The 18,591-nt window shown below is 36.1% G+C and overlaps 1 protein-coding gene across 1 annotated transcript in view; it reads left to right on the top strand.

Moving 5' to 3' along the window:
* PRKN (parkin RBR E3 ubiquitin protein ligase) overlaps positions 1-18,591 on the top strand; it is a 746,156-nt gene that overhangs the window by 126,610 nt on the left and 600,955 nt on the right. The gene's annotated exons all lie outside the window — the stretch shown is intronic.

Here is an 18,591-nt window from a genome sequence, read left to right as displayed (position 1 = left end):
ATAATTTAAAATGACTGAGCTTAAGGAAAGGAAGAATCAATCCAATTTTAAAACATCTTAATGTTTCTACTGTCAGAATTTTGTGGCAAAAATGTCAGTGACCATAAATGACAATTAATAAATAAATTAAAATGACCAATTGGATGTTTGTAATTGGAAACCTTATTCTTTGTTGAAAGTGTTCCCCTTTTCATTATTAAAATAAAAAATATAGTGCCTTTCTTCTGAATGTACTAAGATGCTCTGCTTTATAATACTGGATTTTTAATGGAATATTTAATGTAATTTTTGTTTCTGAGCAGCAAGTAGTAGTGGAAACTTCTGTTAGTTTTCTTGAAATAATTGTTTAACTTTCTGTGCTGTTTGCAATGTAAGGCTACTTAGGGAGAATATAAAGAACTACATTCACGGCCTGACACCTAAAATAACAGAGATAAACAAGTTAACACCTTCAAAAGAGATGTGATTACATTACAGAAATCTACCTTGAGTGATAGACCCACTGTGTGGGTCACCAGACCCAAGTGATTCCTTAAGCATATCATCAGTGAAGATTAGACTTATCCCTTGCAAAATGGTGATCTTTTTTAAAATTAAAAGGACTAGAAATTTATTCAGTACATTTTTAAAGAAGTGGAAAAAAAATCCAAACTGAAGAGCAGCAATCCATGCAAGTCTATTGTCTGGGAAACTGATTTAGGAAATAATCCAGCTCATTTACCAGACTTGAGCTATGGAGTGAATGCATTGACTACAACAATAAATTGAAACAAAATATTAAACTTAAATTTGCTCAGCATACTCAATATTACTGTTTATAATGAAGGCATATACTGGGAATTGTTATCGTATAATCCAGCAAGGCAACTAAAGAATCATGCAATGCAGAATTGTATGCAGTTTGAAATACATTATAGGAAGAGATTTGGGGAGGTTGAACCAGTAACCGCTGGTTTGGTGGGATATATTTTCAACCAGAAATGTTGGCCATTTAAGCACTATTCAGCCAGGTAAGCACTTAGCCTTATTATAAATTAGAGCTATGATTTCTAATCCTGATTTCAGAAGAGTGGAGAAACTGGTTGCAGTAACACATAACAGTATTAGTACCTACACTATGTGCCTCCAATGATTTGTGCACTTGCTTTTCAGAGGACCATTCTGTAAATGCCATCCTTTATCACTGCAGAGGTAATAAAAGCAGCATCCCCAGAAGTGTTCATTTCCAGTAGAATTCATTGCTGATCTCATCTATTTAAGTGAATGCAAATGAAAATTTTCTCTCCTGTTTCTCTGACGGATTGATGCATTTCTGACTGGTGAGCACTGCGCGGTGTCAGCCTTCAGAAACAAATGGAGGAAGATTGACACAGAATGGGTTCATACCTCAAGTAGCCACAGGATTAAATCTCCTTGCATCTTTGAGTGTATATGTGTCAGTCATAAAGTAGTCTGTGAATTACTTATCTCCTGACATAATTCAAATCTTTCAGAAATGTTATTTTTCTGTTAAAAAGAAGGATTAACTTTGCAAGGCCCTTGTGGGCTATAGAAAATATTGAAAAAAATTGCTATTGATAAATAAATGAAATACAGAACTGGAGAGAGAGTTCACTTTATTCACATTTATGGAAACTTTCATATGTTCTGTTGTTTCACTGCATTAGGAGACATGCTACTTCCATTGTAAGGTAATTTAGTGTGGTGTATTGTTTATTTATAGTTAAAGCTAAAAATTGAACTTTTCTAGCAGCAGAGAACAGTAATAGCCCTGCAGGATATACACTAGCTCACAGTAAGACCAGTATCTGCATTTTCAGAGTTGCACTATACTGGAGACCGTCAGTCAGCACCGGGGTTTCTAATGGTGCTTACATGAGAGAAGCTGCATTAGAGTTTAGAAAAGAGAGCATTTGAGCGAGAAATAACCTTTCCTAAATTGAGAGAAAGATGAGGTTTGCTTTTGAGGCTTGTTTTGTCATTGCCCACTTTGAAATCTTTGTGGTGGCTTTGTTCAGTCCTTTTTAAAATGGCATTGGTGTGCTGACATTTCAAAAGGTGCATACCAAGAACGGAATGTGAGGTCTTGTCCTGACTTCATTACACTACAGGCAGGAGGCTGAAGTATGTATTTTAATGTCTCTATAACTGAGTAATCCTCATAGTTCTGTAAACTTTTTTGTTTTGAAGAAAACTACTTCCATTTTCTTGAGTAAAATGGAATTTAAACAAATAGCTTATTTGGCTATGTCAGGCTGGTAAGTTTCCTGTGTAAGTCAGGAAAAGCTTGTGACTTGCACTTATATTTCTTTTAGAAATGTATTTATTCTGATTAATTTTTATCCTTTTTTCATTGTAATTGTAAGTTGCATCCACGTGATTTGATTATATCGGCATGCATTAACTCATCATTTCCAACCTTTCATTCTGGAAGGTGAACTGCAGGGTTTGTGCTGCAAGAGGCACTACAACCTGTTCCTCTGAGTCCAAATGATGACTTACAGTGCAATCTGCCAGTATTGCTGCATTTGTATTTTAGTCTACTGTTATGTAGACTATGTTTGGGGTTCTTTCTTGTGTAGTCAAGATACATTGACTGTAAGAAAACAGGCTCTTTCTGGACACCTTCACATCTCATTCAGACATTTTTGGTTTTTGATTTCAAATTTGCTTGCTGTGGTCAAGATTTCATCCTGTGCAGATGATCTGAGGTCCCATGGACCAGACTTTTGGAGACTTCCTACCCTGGGACTGAATGAGTATGAATCAAACTTGCATTCTTTTTTCTCAAACTTCCATTTAGAATTGTGGGATTTGATATTTGTATTTGTTCTATACTTCCTGCAATTTATTACACTTTTATGTAACATCAGTCAAATGCTGCACATAAAGCAATATCTGTGTTTTAAACTGAATGTTCTGCAGAGGAATCACGATGCTATATTCTTTCCTTCAGCCTACAGCAGTCTTCCTTTTTAGTTCAGCAGGAAGATGTGTATTTTATCATGCATTATGTCAGTGGATAATAACTAAAGCTTACTCTCAGTTTATTTTCAGCTGTTAGTTTTGAAACACTAAAGCAACAACTGGAAAATGAAAGCATGTGTTAATGATGATCACGTCACGTTAAGATGCCTGCTTTAGGCAGTAAAGCTGGACACATAATACTGCCAAAAGTTGAATCCTTGTATGCCCTTGACTTTCATACTTACTACAGAGCTAATTAACAAAATCCTCTGACAACTTAATTTTGATTAATCTGTATGATTAGGATATTTTGGAGGTTGAAAGAAATAGATCACAGAGTTAATTGAGCTTCATGAAAAAGAAGCTCAAACTCATAGGATCTTCTGATTCAGTTTGGTATAGAGCAGTCAATCAATGTACCAAAAATTTCATTTGCATCTCTAGTCACTTAGCACTACACAGTGGACCACTGCTGATTTCCTGCTGTCTGTCAGGACTATCCTGCTGATGCAGAACATGATAGCTCGGGATAGTGAGAAAAGGGAGCAGGGAGATCTAGTTCATGCTCTGTGAGTTTGGGAGACAGAATACTCCACTACATTAGCAGAATATACAAAGAAGATAAAAAGTGACAGTGTATAGAGTAGTAAGGCTTCCTCCCATTTTCTACCTAAGTACAGGTATGTAGGTCAGGTGTTTTAACTAAGATAAGGAGTACACTTCTTTTTATTCATTCTGCAGTGCAGTCCTGGAGTGCATGAAAACAGATTTTTTTGCTTGAAAAGAAGATGCACTCCAGCTGCTACTGGCATTCAGTCTCTGGAACCTAACTGAAGTGATCCTGAAATAAAACCCCTCAGAAATGCCCATTTTGTGGATGTTAGGTCCTCACAATCAGTTGTCTGACTCTGCAGATTTGCTCTTGCTGGGCATCACTAACTACTCAATGACACAGGCATTGACTTTCCTCAGTGAGAGCTGGTCGTGTGAAGAGGGACTGCTTATTATCTTCAAAATTATCTTCCTTGAAAGTTTCTGGACAACTTTGAGGAAAGATGAGATTAATACATGGTAAAAGATACTCTTCAGGACAGGTTCATGCTTTTGCTATATGTTTCTAAAGTTTGGTCCTCCACTTGCATTCAAAGCATGTGTGTTGAGTCAACCTTCATCAACTTGTAAACAAAATTAAATGATAAATTAGTCCCTACTTAAGAATGCAGTGCTATATCTCTGTTTTCTCTGTCAGATTGTAATTTCCTTGTGGTAGGTGTAGAATTCTGATACACTCAGAACTGTATAACCACTGTGGTGGATTATGCTTTGTGGTTATTATGCTTTCCTGTGGTTATTATGCTTTTGTGTTATAAGGTCCCACCAAAGAGTTGCAATTTAACCAGTATTAAAGGAAACAGGCATTTTTACATCTGATGGCATAATTTGTTTCCATGTCTTTTGACCCTTCTGCCAGATACTGAGAATTAACTAATGTTAACAGTAATTTGGTTTCTGAATGGAAGTTCTGCAAACTTTCCTCACATTACAAAACTGGGAAAAAGAGGGCTGCAAAATATGTAAGGCATAGTCCTCTAGTTCTAGTAGGGAGTGGTTGTATGACTGATTAAAGGTTCAGATGATTTTTAGAAAGAGATTTCCTAAATATATTTTAATCAACTGTGTGTAATTTGCAACACCAGCTGAAATTTCTACATGGATGTGACCTTTTTCAAAATAACAGCATGTGCCCATAGGCATTTGTGAAACTTAACAGAAAATGGAAGTTAGAATGACTTAAAATCTGTTCTTAAAAAAACAAACGCTTTTTCCTGCAATTGCCAAAATCCCACTCTTGTTAGTTTTAGAATTCAAAGTTATTTTTCAACTGTTATATTTTATAGCTGATTCTACTTATCTCCGTTCCGTATTTCCTGTCTGCCTTAACTCATGAACACCAAAGATTTCCACAGAGAAGTAACTTTGGGTGTTACTTATACATTAAGAAAGCTATCGGAAAATATCTTATTGCAAAGTGTAGCAGAAAAATACATTGACATAGTATTGTATGATAGTGATTTAATTGCAACTGCAGATGTGATTGGTTTCAGTTTCATGTAAGTATTATAGGTAGTAACTCTTTATAGTTTTCTTTAGAGGATGCCATGCTTTCAAAATTATGTATATATGCCTCCAGACAGTATATAGAACAGAAGTTTCTGAGCACTGTAGTGTGTAGTTTATTTGTGTTCTGGATTTTAAGGAAAATTTCATAACCATGAGCAATTTTTACATTCTATATAGCCTGCACCTGTTGAATGTACAGCATATATATGACTTTCTAATCTTTCTAGTTCACAGTAGAAAGTTAACCCCCAAGCCACTGATTCATTTGCCCTGTTGTAGGTATTTGGAAGATTTGGGAGGGAATTGTCAATGCAAGTTATTATTTTTTACTGGTGTTTTTATTCACAGTAAGTATTTATCTTAACTGCATCTCATATATGTTTTACAAATTTTGAATAATTTTGGGGCCTGTATCAGTGTTGGCAAAATGCTTTCCAAAATGGCTGAACATGTGCTTATATTTTTGCTAGAGGGTTCCTGTACAACTGAAAAAGAGACTGGGTAGGCAAGTGCATGACTTGTGTTGAATGCTTGGAATCACATTAACTGTAGAAAAACAAAATAAACTGGGAAGAAATTCCCACCCTGTTTATGAATAAACTCTGCTTACAGACTTTGAAGGAGGGAGTAGACAATAATAATTAACAAGTTTAAGTAAAAAAGTAAAAAAAAAGTTTATACTCTAAGTTTATAGGCAAGTCTGACATAGGAGATCCCTTTGCAAAACTAAAAAATACGGATTAAGAACTGTTTTCATTTAGTATTCTTTAAGGTAACTGTTTTCCCATGGTCTTAATAGAGGTATAAACATACAAAAAAAAAAGTAGGACACTTCATATTATTATTCATAAAATGTTCCATTTTTGTTTTAAGGCTTCTAATGTATTACAGGTCCTGATAATATCAAGCTTAGTTGTTTCGTTTTAGATTCTTTTCATGTTTCAGAAACTAATGGTGTTCAAATTCTAGATGAGAAGGAAGAACAAAGCTTTTAGGTAGGAGTTGCATTGCTTGAAATTGGAAGCAATCATCTCCCCATCCTTCCCTTTTATGCTGATTTTCAATTGCTAACAGTTTTCAAGACAAGACATGGAATCAAGCTGTAGAATATAATAACCTGTCTTATTCTAAGGTTTGTCACATAGCTGAGCTCCAAACGAATGAAATCTCTGTATTCTCCAGACTTAAGTAACGTGGGAAAAGCTATATTTACTCAAATATTTCTTTGAAATATGGCTTTAACAGAACAGTGCAGTTGTTCAAAATAAACATATCCAGACACAGAATAATTTAGGAGTATCTGGAATTCTAAGTCCTTACACCTGAGCCATCAGGCAACTCATGCTTGTCATACCAGAACAGCAGCAGAAAGACATTGTGGCACAGTGGCATCTCCTGTGCATGCCCTGGAAAGCCTCAGAACCTCTTACAGATGCACCTTATAGAGGTAGTTGTTGCTAGAGGTACAGAGAGGAAAAAAACCTCAAACCATGTCCTGATTTATCCCATTTTTGATGATAGCGTGATTGCCTTTGCAATGTAGAGTGTGTAATAGCTGATAGTATATTTTGCTTCCTAACTACAAGCATAAAATTAAAAATAAATTTTAATTTAATGAATTTTAAACAGCTTTAAATAGAATTAATCAGGCAAAAATGTGTGCGTATTTAGCTTGAAAGGTCATTTTTTTCCAAATAGAACTCCAAATCAGTTGATCGTTTCTGGACGTAAAAAGTGCTATGTTAGCCAATTTCAGGGTGCTACAAGCTAATAATATTTTAGCATGTTTTGCTACAAATTTCTTATGCATAAGAACACAGACTTGGTAAATGCTAGGAAAAGACTAGTTCAGAAAATAGTAAAATTTATGAAATATAAATGAGATAGGTATGTCTCTATTAAAAACTAACAAAAATATAATTTTTGCTTCATGTTTGTTGCTAACTCCTTCCTAAACTAATAAATGTCAGCTAAATTGCTGGCCTCAGTCACTTGTTCCGTAATGCAATCACCCTCCACACAAAGAAACTCTTCAATTGCTCATACTACTTCCCATCTTCATTTTCAGTATGTGATGTATTACTTTTCAGTTAGTTACTAATTCATTGAATTTGTTAATTTCAGACAAACGTTATCTCAATTCCGTGTTGGCAGAATACTTGCATAATTTACACTATTTATTTTACTTCCACAACTTCTGGAGATGCTATGTTGGGAGTCTTCGGTGACTTTTTGACCTCAAATCATTGACAGGAGCTAATATGAAGAACATATAGACTTTAGGAACCCTTTGATTAACCTATAAAATTATCTGGGTAACTGTGAGAGCTATTGTAATATTAAGTTCTGAGGCAATATACACATACCACGGGTTTTATCTGGATGTCATTTTTTTAGATAAAAGTATGTCATTCCTTTTGACAACTTAGCTATTTCTCTTCAGGTTAGGTAACAGGAATCTTCATGTCAAAATATTAAAGTGTCTTTTTTGAAAATAGCTGAAAAGTCCATCTCAGTATTTCTCAAAAGGTTTTTTAACAAAATATCACCCAGTCACTGGACACATCTCCTTTGGATATTTCTCTGTAGAAAGAAAAAAAATATCATTTTTGTTAAATCCCTCCACCACACTTGGGCAGTTAAGTATATCAAGGGAAGAAAGATGTATTTAGATATTAATTTTTATATGGATGTGATTTTAAATCTATAGAATCTAACATCTATCTTATCCATTACTGCCACATGCTAAATGTATAGTCTTCTTCCAGTATAGGAAGGTGTTGTTTTGGTTTTGCTTCTCTCACTTCTGATATGGTTCAAACTTAACTGTAAAACCTTAGAAGCTTGAATAAAATGATTCATGTGGGAATTCAACTTGCTATTAGCTTATTTGGTAGAATTTTTCTGAGTAGATAAACTCTCAGACAGTATCATCAGAATCTGAATCCTTAGAGCAAAATTCCAAAGCTCAGGATCTGGAGGAAAGACCTACATTTCTGTGATCTCATTCAGACACTTTTTCTTTGTTAAATCCAGGAAAGAAAAAAAAAGTAAAAAAAAAAAAAAAAAAAAAGAAATCCCATGCTGCAGCATTTCTTAAGAAGGTCACAGTAAATATCTGCTTATTTCAGACACCTCTGTGGCATGTAGTGATCACTCTTAAAATATGCCCTCTGCTAATTAAAAATATCTAAATAAGGATTTTATTTTGATATTAATTTACAGAGAGCATTATTCCTTTATCTGGTATTAAAATCTAATGTCCAAAATAACTTATCTTCAGTGCTTGTTCCCTTTTCAATCAATAGAAGAAACACAGCAATCAAAAAAGGAAAAAAGTAATTTTTCCCACTCCAAACTCTATTATTTCTTTCAAAACAAACATGGGCACACATATACATACACACTGCTTCACTGAAAAGAAATATTCTTCAGTCTTCAATCCCCAGGCCCAGCAATGCAAAACATGAGTTAAGTTTTAAGTAAGCTAACAAGTCCTCTTGTTCTTTTAAGTAGATAACTAAATGCAAGAGCTAAAAATAGATTAAGATTTTTTTACTGGAGTTATACTGGAGGCACTTCGGTCCACTTCAGTAGAATTAGCTCTTAGAAATCCCCTCACTAAGCCCTGGTCTCTGGAGCTTGTGTTGCCTGTTTTCTCTGGGCCCTCATTCCCTAGGCTTGCACTGGTGGATGGTTTTAATTTCTCCTGTCCCTCTTCCCACTTCAACCTTGCCACTTCTAAAACACTTACTTGGTGTTCTTATCATAGAAACACAGAATGGTTTGGGTTGGAAGGGACCTTAAAGATCATCTAGTCCCCACCCCCTCCCTTCCGCTAGCCCAGGTTGCTCAAAGCCCCGTCCAGCCTGGCCTGAACACTGCCAGGGAGGGGGCAGCCACAGCTTCTCTGGGAAACCTGTTCCTGTGTCTTGCCACTCTCACAGTAAAGAATTTCTTCCTTACATCTAATCTAAATCTGCCCTCTTTCAGTTTAAAGCAATTACCCCTCATCCTATCACTACACTCCCTGATAAAGAGTCTCTCCCCATCTTTCCTGTAGCCCCCTTTAGGTACTGGAAGGCCGCTATAAGGTCTCCCTGGAGCCTTCTCTTCTCCAGGCTGAACAACCTCCAACTCTCTCAGCCTGTCCTCACAGGGGAGGTGCTCCAGCCCCCTGATCATCTTTGTGGCCTTCTGGACTCATTCTGATCCTCATCGTTCTTCTTGTCCCTACAGTATGTGAATTTCTGGCAAATATTTTGCCAGTTTTTCAAAATAAATGTGTTTGTGTTAAGTAATTATTAATTTATGTACTTATAGATTCAACAGAAACTATCTCTCATTAGACAATCATTAGAAAGCATACTTTTTTTTTTCCCTAAGTGCTAAGTGTCTTTCTGTAACAATGTTGCCTATTGTCTGTATGGCATAATGCTGTGATTTAGTCTGTGATCTCTAATAGCAGGAATTAACACTGATTAGTATCATTACTTCTTGGTTATTATCAAATGTCAGGGAATAGAAATGCATTCCTTTGTGTTCCCCAGTAAAACAAATTCTAATGCATGGAAAAATGGTATTATACAAAGCATTTACAATTTCTGAATATATTTTAAGCAAAAAAGTCTTTTGACAATATACCTGCATACTTTCATAATAACTTTCCCCTTTCATGCAAGATTCTGGCATTACATATCACATTCTACAGTTTAACAGACACACATTGTTGGCACACAATTATGCATCTTGCTGACTGCAAGGTCTATCACTCCTTGTTTGTATTATGACTCCAATATGCAGTGCATGTCACTTGTCATCTTCACGTGATGAGAACATAGAGCATCATCCTGCTTTTTCCAGTTCAGTTAGGACCTTCTCAGCAAATGAACAGCTTAATGATGTCTACGGCTACCAGCTGAGTGTCCTGTGTTAGGTGAGAGGAAAAACACAGCGGTGTCCTGTGCCCAAGGTACTACAGGTATGAGCTGCAGGAAGGCTGCCAATGAATAAAACTTCAGCTTCAGAAACGGAATGCAGAAACAGCCACTAGAAAATTGCCACAGTCTCCTTTCCAGACTATTCCAATTTAAACTGTTCTGTTTTGTTCTGCAACTTTATTTTGTAGTTCATAGTATTCTACCTAGAATCTATTTCTTCTTTCCTTGAGCCAAATAAAGCCAAGTTGCACATGAACAAGTTTGTGAGTTGCAAGAGTCCTCCTTGGATTTTAAGCACAGGCATTAGTAATGCAGTGTTTTGTTTCTCCTTTCCTAATGTCTCACATGAATTTAAACTTGAAAATAAAAATTTGTTGCTTGCAAAGCTGTTCTAAAAAAATTCATGTTTTTTTTCCTTGAATGCTAGGAGAAAGGATGATATTCAAGCCGCTTGCTGAGCCACCTATTTGACAGTATTGTCTCAGTTAAATGAAGTTTCTCCTCAACTCTACAGTATTTGTTTTATTACATTAATATTTATTCTGTAAGTACTATTTCATTATTTTAGGATATTATTGTGGTTTTATGAATTATGGAGATGCTGTTTTGTTTTGTTCTACTGTGTGCTTAAGTTGCCAGTAGTTGACTTTTTCTTTTTCTTTCATTAAGACATCATACTGTTTTTACTGTGCTTCCAAGCTGGTCTAGCACACAGCACAAATTCCATTTTCTACCACAATTTTCTATTATAAATTCCATTATCTATCAGTTCCATTATCTTTCTATTCTGTGTTATGGCATTGATGGGCCTGTGATTACTGCTTTTTGTTATTACAAGAGAGGCAAGAATTTGATTCTTATTTCTGTCTTGTTCCCTGAAGGAGCAAATGCTTGGAGCTCTGCACAAGTAGTAACCTTAACAGTGGTGAGAAAAGTAAGAGAGAAGCCCTTTTCCTCACTCCTCATTGATTCTATAGCTTCTTAGAAAGCCACATCAATGAATCCTTACAACTGGGATTCCATATTCACCATCTTCAAGGAAGAAAGTTTGTTTAGGATGTAAATTGGTAAAAGCAGTCTGTAACGAAAGATCACTCCAGCCCTTCCATATGAAAAGCTTTTTATATGGCTAGAGATTGCAGGGTGATGGCAAGCCTATGACTGTAGTCCTCCTTTGCTAATGAGGAATCCCTTTTCTGCCTTTACAGCTATTCCTTGGCATGCAAAGTAGCTGGCCCCATTGTCTGTTTTCTGGGACATTCCAAGCATAAACTGATTTGGAAATTCTGACTTATCACTAGCATTTGCCTGCACTGTCCATGCAGTCTTTATGAACAAATTCAACACACAATTTAAACCCCTTTTCATTAACAAACTCTTTAAATAAACAACTGTTTGGGGATCACCTCTTGAATTGCTATCTAAACCAACAATCATACAATTAAATCGGCCTCAGTATGGTTATTCTGCCCAGCTTTCATTCATTAGCCATCCCCTTCCCTGTCTCTTTCCAGGAATCTTTCTCATAAGAATCTGCTTCATTAGCAGGTCCTTGTATCAGCCCTTCAGAGAGGGAAAGGTGATTAGACCCCATTAAAAAAAATGTGTCATTTTTTTGAAGTTTGGAAGTTTACAGACGATGACCCTGTGCATCAGGAGGACCCTTGCCTGAGAAGGAAGAGCGGTTTGTGCTCTGAACCTGTAAAAGGCTCACTTCTGAAACAGACAGCAGATATACCGTATCCAGTGTATGCTAAAGATGTGGAATTCATTGGACCTTTCTTGGACCACTCTATTAACGTGGTGATTTGAACAAGGGATTTTTTTATTAGTATATATTTAGCTTTAGTGTTCAGCCTGAGTTATTTTGAACTACTGAATCATTACTGTCAGGCTGGGATGTCACTGTTTTTAACTTTGCCTTGACGCCAACAGGAAGAATCAGGTTTCTCATTCAGTTTTCCTGTTAAATACATTTTTAGTTCCCTAGAGATTCTGATAAACCTGTTTCTCAGGAGCCTACTCTGATAATGCTCTATGCAGTGTAAAGAAAGATGCAGTTTGAGTGATTATGCTACTGCCAGCTGACCAAGACATTTTCGCTGTCTAGATCCTTTCCTCTTTATGTTAGGCTAAAAGACCATTCTTCACTGAGCCTCTACTTTACTTTTATAGTGCAGGAGCCGGAGGGCTATAGGGACTAGACTACTCTTGCCAGCCCCCAGTTAGGAAGGGAATGATTAATAGCAGGGGCATTTCCACTAAGTAAATCCAGATTTTCGGCGTAGTCTGTGTCTACATCAGTCTCACCCTTTCATACAGCTTTGCTATTCTGCATTGCTTATCATGATGGCAGTTTCTCCAGTACTTCTAAGAAAGTATATTAGCAGCTATATCTAGATACTTCCTATACATGGAGAATTTATTCTTTTTCCATGCTAAGATCCCTTAGGGATTTGTTTGGAGGCTCCTCTTCTGTGCATTTCTTCCTTTGGCCCTGGTAATAAAAAACCCAGTCCTGCTGTGGGACATTAATCTGGTCCTTACATCATTAATGTACCAGCCCTTTGAATCTATGTCATGACTTCCAGCAGGATGGTAGAAGAAAGCCATTCCTCCCAGCTGATCTTTCATGTACTTTGGGTTTTTTCCTCCTTTTTTTTTTTTTTTTTTCAGAACAGGGTCTCTATTAAGATCCTTTTTAGAGCCCCAGAATGTTGTTTGAATTTCAGTTAAGTCTGGAAATTAACTGCCAATTTGTTTTGCTAAGCTTCATGCTTGCTGAACTGAGACATCCCCTCACATTTGAGGTACCAGGAAAGCTCTCTTTTTGTTCATTGACAGAAGAATCCCTTCAGGAAGACTTTTTCTGTTCACATCTGTAATCAAGAGAGCTAGAAAATGAGCGTTGTCACCACTGGTGATAGCTCCATGCCTAAGTGTCTAAAAATAGTTACAAAGATGATTCTGTTTGTGGCTGCCAGACCACTTTTCGTTTAAGCAGAAGGCTGACTATTTCTTGCAGAACATCACTTTTCCTGAGAGCTGCAGAGCTGGTACTGACTGAGTTCTTTACACTCAGGAAAGTCTAAAGCAGTGAAAGTTTGCAGCATACACTATCCTTTTATCTCAATGAAAACTACACACAGAGGTCAGACCCAACAAGTATTGTTAAAGGAAAGGATGTATAAAGTAAATATGAATGTGCTAAAAGAAAAAAAACACAAACCAACCAACATACACACACACTACAAGTAAAAAACCATCATCCTTCATTCTTTTTTGCAGTCCAGAAAAAGGTGTGACCGTAAAGCACTTCACTTTAAAGGCAGGCAAAATAATTTTGTGTTTGAATTTCACATTTAAGTTTTTTGTTTGTTTGTTTGTTTGTTTTTGTTTGTTTGTTTTTGTTTTTTTTTTCTGTCTGTAGTGGTTTTCTTTAGGAGAGGAGAGCTTGAAATTGTGCAATCTTTTATTCCCAATGAGTGATTTTCTGTTAAAATGAATGACGTCAAAGTGTTTCTTATTCTAAGTTTTGGTTTTTTATTATTATTATGGCTTAAGGAGTTTCAGCATCTAAAGTAAATCAGTTGTGATTTCCAGAGAAAGAATGAACAGGTCAAAGGGACTCTTCACTGTTGGAAAAAATAAGTATCAGTGGGATTTGAGCAATTTCCAGACAAACCCATCTCTGTCAGAAATAAAAAACCCCTCGAACAACAAGTATTTATTCTTTGCAGGTCATCTCTATAGCAGAAAAAAGAAGTGGGAATTTATTCTCTCATGGGAAGTATGTATTCACACAGCTATAAAGTGAGAGACATTAGAGTAGTTCAGGAGAAAAAAAAGGTTGGATTATGCAGTAATCTTATTTTCATTGATAATGTATTTTGTTAGATGTGCTGGCTCAATGAAAGCTGCTCAACTGAGAACTTGTTTTCAGTTATGAAATAAAATTAGTTTATTTCTTCTTTTACGGTGTCATAAATGCATACACCTTGTAAAAAGAAAATTCAGCCATGCTTTCTTGCTCTCTCAGAACAGAATTATGTACATTAAATCCTTGACTCTGCTCTGGATGGATTAGTTTTGAAATGTTCTCATACTGCTAAATATAAAATACATGTTTTTATTGGATTATTGCATGAAAAATTCATTGATTGGAGTAAATTTTAGTGATACTGTGAAGTAGACAATGTAATAGACGTAGAAGAACGGAAACAATTAATTAAGTATACATTTGACAACAGTAAAGCTGTGAGCGTCAAATAGCAACAAATGATGTATTCCTGTGTTCACTTGTGACCTGCTAGGATTCTGCAACTCGATGTGCAAGAGCACGGACAGAACTTTTAAGAGTACATGTGAGGCTGGTCTGAATAGAGCCAAATACATGTTCAGACTTCAGCAAGAATGTTTGCAAGACTTTACAGATCTTTTTCTATTCAGTCAGCTGAAATTATACGTTAAATGAAATTGCTAAGATTTTTTAAAGTGCAGATTGCTTTTGAACTGTTGCTTTAATTCTGGTCTCCAAGCCTATAAATTACAGCTTCTTTCTCTTATCTTTCCTTATGCCTCTGGTGCTTCTTTCTTTAGCGTTTTCCTATCAACAGATATTTGATACTGAGTCACATTTTGTGTATAAATGTTTGTTTCATTGTCATGTGTAGGCTCCTAAATCTCTTGTTCATCCACAGAACTCTCATCCTGAGACAAAACGTGTTCTGCAATCAGTTGTTGTGTGAAGTGTTTTCTGGCTGGCATATTCCACGAAGGGTAGAGGAGGGGCATTTTAAGCACAAAAGATGCATAACCTTACAGGTACATGGGAATAAGGCTATGACAAAGTCTTTTGCTCTCTAAAGCAATATTTGTCTGACTCCATATACTGTGGCCTGTGTAAGTTTGAGGAGATCCCGCAGTGTGGATTCCATATGATCATCTAGAGGTTTTTTTGGTTAATCTGTTTCAGACTGTTAGTGCTTTTCGAAGAGTTTCAGCTGCGTTTTGGAAATTCCTATAATCAAACTAAGACTGCTGCGGAAAAACTGATTTGCGATCTTAGGAAGGATGTTTAGAAGTCACTTTTCAAAACCCACCTGTAATTTTTATAATATATTTTTTAAAGACACAGTTTGTTCTATCTTTTTAATTATTGTTGACAGTTATTCTAACAGCAAATCACTTTGGGCTTGATAGGCAGGAAAGTATTTTGTGTTCTAGATTTGGGTAGAGAATTGCAAGAGCCTCGGAAATCACTGTTCTTAATAATGGACTTCACCTGCTGTTCTCTGTGCAGAGACACTGAAAGCAGGTCCATTCCAGGACTGAAATGCTTATAGGAAATGGCATAATTTATTAGAATCACGCCTCCCATTCCTCCAAATGAAGATGTTTCTGTAACAATGTGTGCAATATGATATAGGTTCCTTACTATTGATGAGCTCTTCTCAGTCTCTACCTACATTAGCAGTGATTTTTGCATTCTGTACTTTAGCACCATGTTGCAGGCCCAAGCACTGGTGAAAGCAGCCCTTGGCAGCCTGGGAGCAAGACGCGTTTCAGGAACATCCCAGCCAGAAAACTGACTCTGCTACTTAAGGACGGGGCAATGATGCCCAGAGTCGCTTTCTGCTCACTCTTGAGAGCATGGAAGCAGACACACTAAATCAAATGGTGAATGCTCTGCACATTTGTTTTGAGATTTTAACGTGTAGCAATCTTCAGCTGAAACATCTGCTATAATGAACTTGACATTTGCACTAATGACAGCATCAGTTTACTTAATGTCCTGCATTAAATTTGCTTCCCAAAAGAGTTGTCCTTTTTCAGAGAGGAGAGTGAATTTCTACTTGCATTTTTGGAAACCATGGAAGAAGCGGCCTTGTAACTGGGTGGGTGATGGCTGGCAGTGGGGCTGGACTCCGGGAAATGGAACAGGAAGCAGTGGGGTTGGCTGAGGAGAAATATTCTAGATTTTGGTGCTGACGGGGCAAATTTGTGAATTTAGGGAGCAGCAGTGCATGGAAGCAATTAATGAAGACTGAATCCAGTCTCCAGTGCTTTGGATTGATTTTTTTTTTTTTTTATGGTCTTGGAAGATGGAACAATTTATTTAAAAACAAGAAGTGGAATGACTATGACATAAGACTTTCTTTATAATTTAGTAATATTTCTAATAAAAAAACAGCTGCTTGTTTAGAAATTCCTGCTGGCTTTATAGAGACTGTTAGAAAACTTCCTTCAGAGCAGCTATCTAGAAAGAAAAGAAATAAACTGTTCAGTGTTATGAGAAACAAAGAACTGAGCTCTTATTTCACATGATTGTATCTTTAGCTATCATCTACTCGATTACTATTTATTCTTGATCAATTTTTTGTATGTAGTAGAACCTTAGTATCCATGGTAAGAGAAAAAAAAAAGATGATCTTGGTTATTTTCTTTGTCTGAAGGGAAATGTTTGAAACAGAATACAGCTCTGTACGTAAAACAACAGATCAACAGTGGGGATTTGTTTTCCAAACGAGAACCTTTTTATTTACATTTCCATAATTTTTTTGTGTGGTAGTGAAGTTAATTACAACATGATGCATCATAGCAAGAAGCGATGAGACAAAAGGAACTACACTTTGATGTGACATCAGTTGTATGGCTTTGAATCTGAAGGAGATTTGTAAATTGGGGTAAACATTAGATTCACTTCTGTGCATAAACAAGAAAATATAATTTTAAAAATTCATTTAATCTGAAATAACAGTTTTTAGCCTGGTAGTGATTTTTCTAGCTATAGCTGATTTTTGCTAATAAAAGCATGAAAATGTAAACTAAATATAACCTCAATTTTCTGGATGACTGACTATGCCATAGGGCTGGAGCTTTTAACATTTGTGCATCTCTCAGGTCAGTTACTGATTCTTTTTTTAGTTATGTCTTTTACATGCAGATATTTTTGTAGAATCAATGCATCTGTAGATCCCCACCGCATCTTAGAAAGACACCCACTCACCTTTTACAAAAGGACAGGTATTTTTCCTTTTCAGAATATGCTAAACCAGAAGAATATGCAACACATTTTAGTGCTTACCAGTTTTCCTTTTTGGTCTTCATTATCTTTGTTACACTGAAGTTTCTGCAGATTATCTTGGAAGGGTTAAGGTCAAAAGTAATAATGCAGCGGGTTTGTGAGATGTTTTGAAATATCTAAATTGTGATGATGATTTTTTGTTTGCAAAGTATATTCAGCTACATAGATATTAACACCTCCTGCTATTCTTATTAATTGCATTGATACCAGTCATATATAAATAATTCATCTCCCTCTTGCTGCATTATTCCTTCAAATCTATGTATGTTTATATAATTCAAATTTTATTCAGATTTGTGTCAAAAGAATGTAACTTTGCTTGCAAAGTCAAGCACTTGCAAATTGAAAGTGGCATTTTTATGACTGTCAGTACAACGTTAACTCAGCCCCCTTCTGCATTTATCTGGTGGGCTGAGTGGTGTCATGTGCAAAAAATAGTATCCAATGGGGTAATTAAAATTTATATCACAATGCATAGATATGAATGTAGAGAGGGGAAAATTAAATTTACACAGACAACTGGGTAAGTCTGGCATTTCCCAACTTGCAAGCGCTTGACTCTGCAACCTCGGTATGCTTATAAAGTAGGCTATTGCAGACAATTCCTTATTTCTTTTAAGAGACAAAGAAGCTGTGATAGACTGTACTACTGCAAACCCCTTGTCTCACAGCGTCTTTAGGGATGTTGGAGACTTGAATTCTTAAACTAGACAGCTGGCCCACAAGCTACACTGAGAGTGTATTAGTTTGCTGTTAATGCCGAAGGGGGTGAGAGTGTATTGATACAGATTTCTTACTGACTAATCAGACTCTAGTTCTCCATCCACAGGTATGGTATGGATTTCTACTGTGTTGGAGGGCTGGAGTAAGTGCTGAGTTACAATCAAGTGAAAATGGGATCATCTAACTGGTAGGCTTAATTAGGTTGTATCTCTACTTACATAATACGTGGTAGGAATATTTTTAATGCATAAAGCAATAAATGCAAAACCCAGAGAAATCAGAGTCTGTCCATCAGTATACAGGGAGTTTAAAGGTAGTTTTAAGCATAAAATGAAGAAACATACTGTACCCAACTGAAGTGGAAAAGAGGTATGCAAAGAATACATAGTGACACTGGGGTTTGGATGTATAAGTTAATTCTTCCCAAAGTTCATTTAATTTTCATGTCCACTCTAAAACTTGGCATCTAATCTGAAAAACTCTTTCACTACTTGCATACTATCAATTTAATGATACTTTTTTTTATAAACTTCATTGTGTGAAGAAGGGTTAATTGCTGGTTTGTAAGAGAAAGTAACAAAGGACACTAATTTCCATCTGCATAATAGCAAACAAGTCAGTAGTGCTACTGTTGCACGGTAATTTGCTGTTAATGTGGTTACTTTTTTCTGAAGTTTATAATAATAAATTAAATTGCAGATACCAGAAATGTTGTCTCTGAGGGAAAATATGAGTTCTGTATCAATACTAACT

The sequence above is a fragment of the Athene noctua genome, chromosome 1 (genome assembly GCF_965140245.1).
Source record: "Athene noctua chromosome 1, bAthNoc1.hap1.1, whole genome shotgun sequence".
In the NCBI taxonomy this organism is placed as follows: Eukaryota; Metazoa; Chordata; class Aves; order Strigiformes; family Strigidae; genus Athene; species Athene noctua.
Note: the sequence above shows the minus strand (reverse complement) of the source record. Positions and strands in the feature narration are given on the sequence as shown.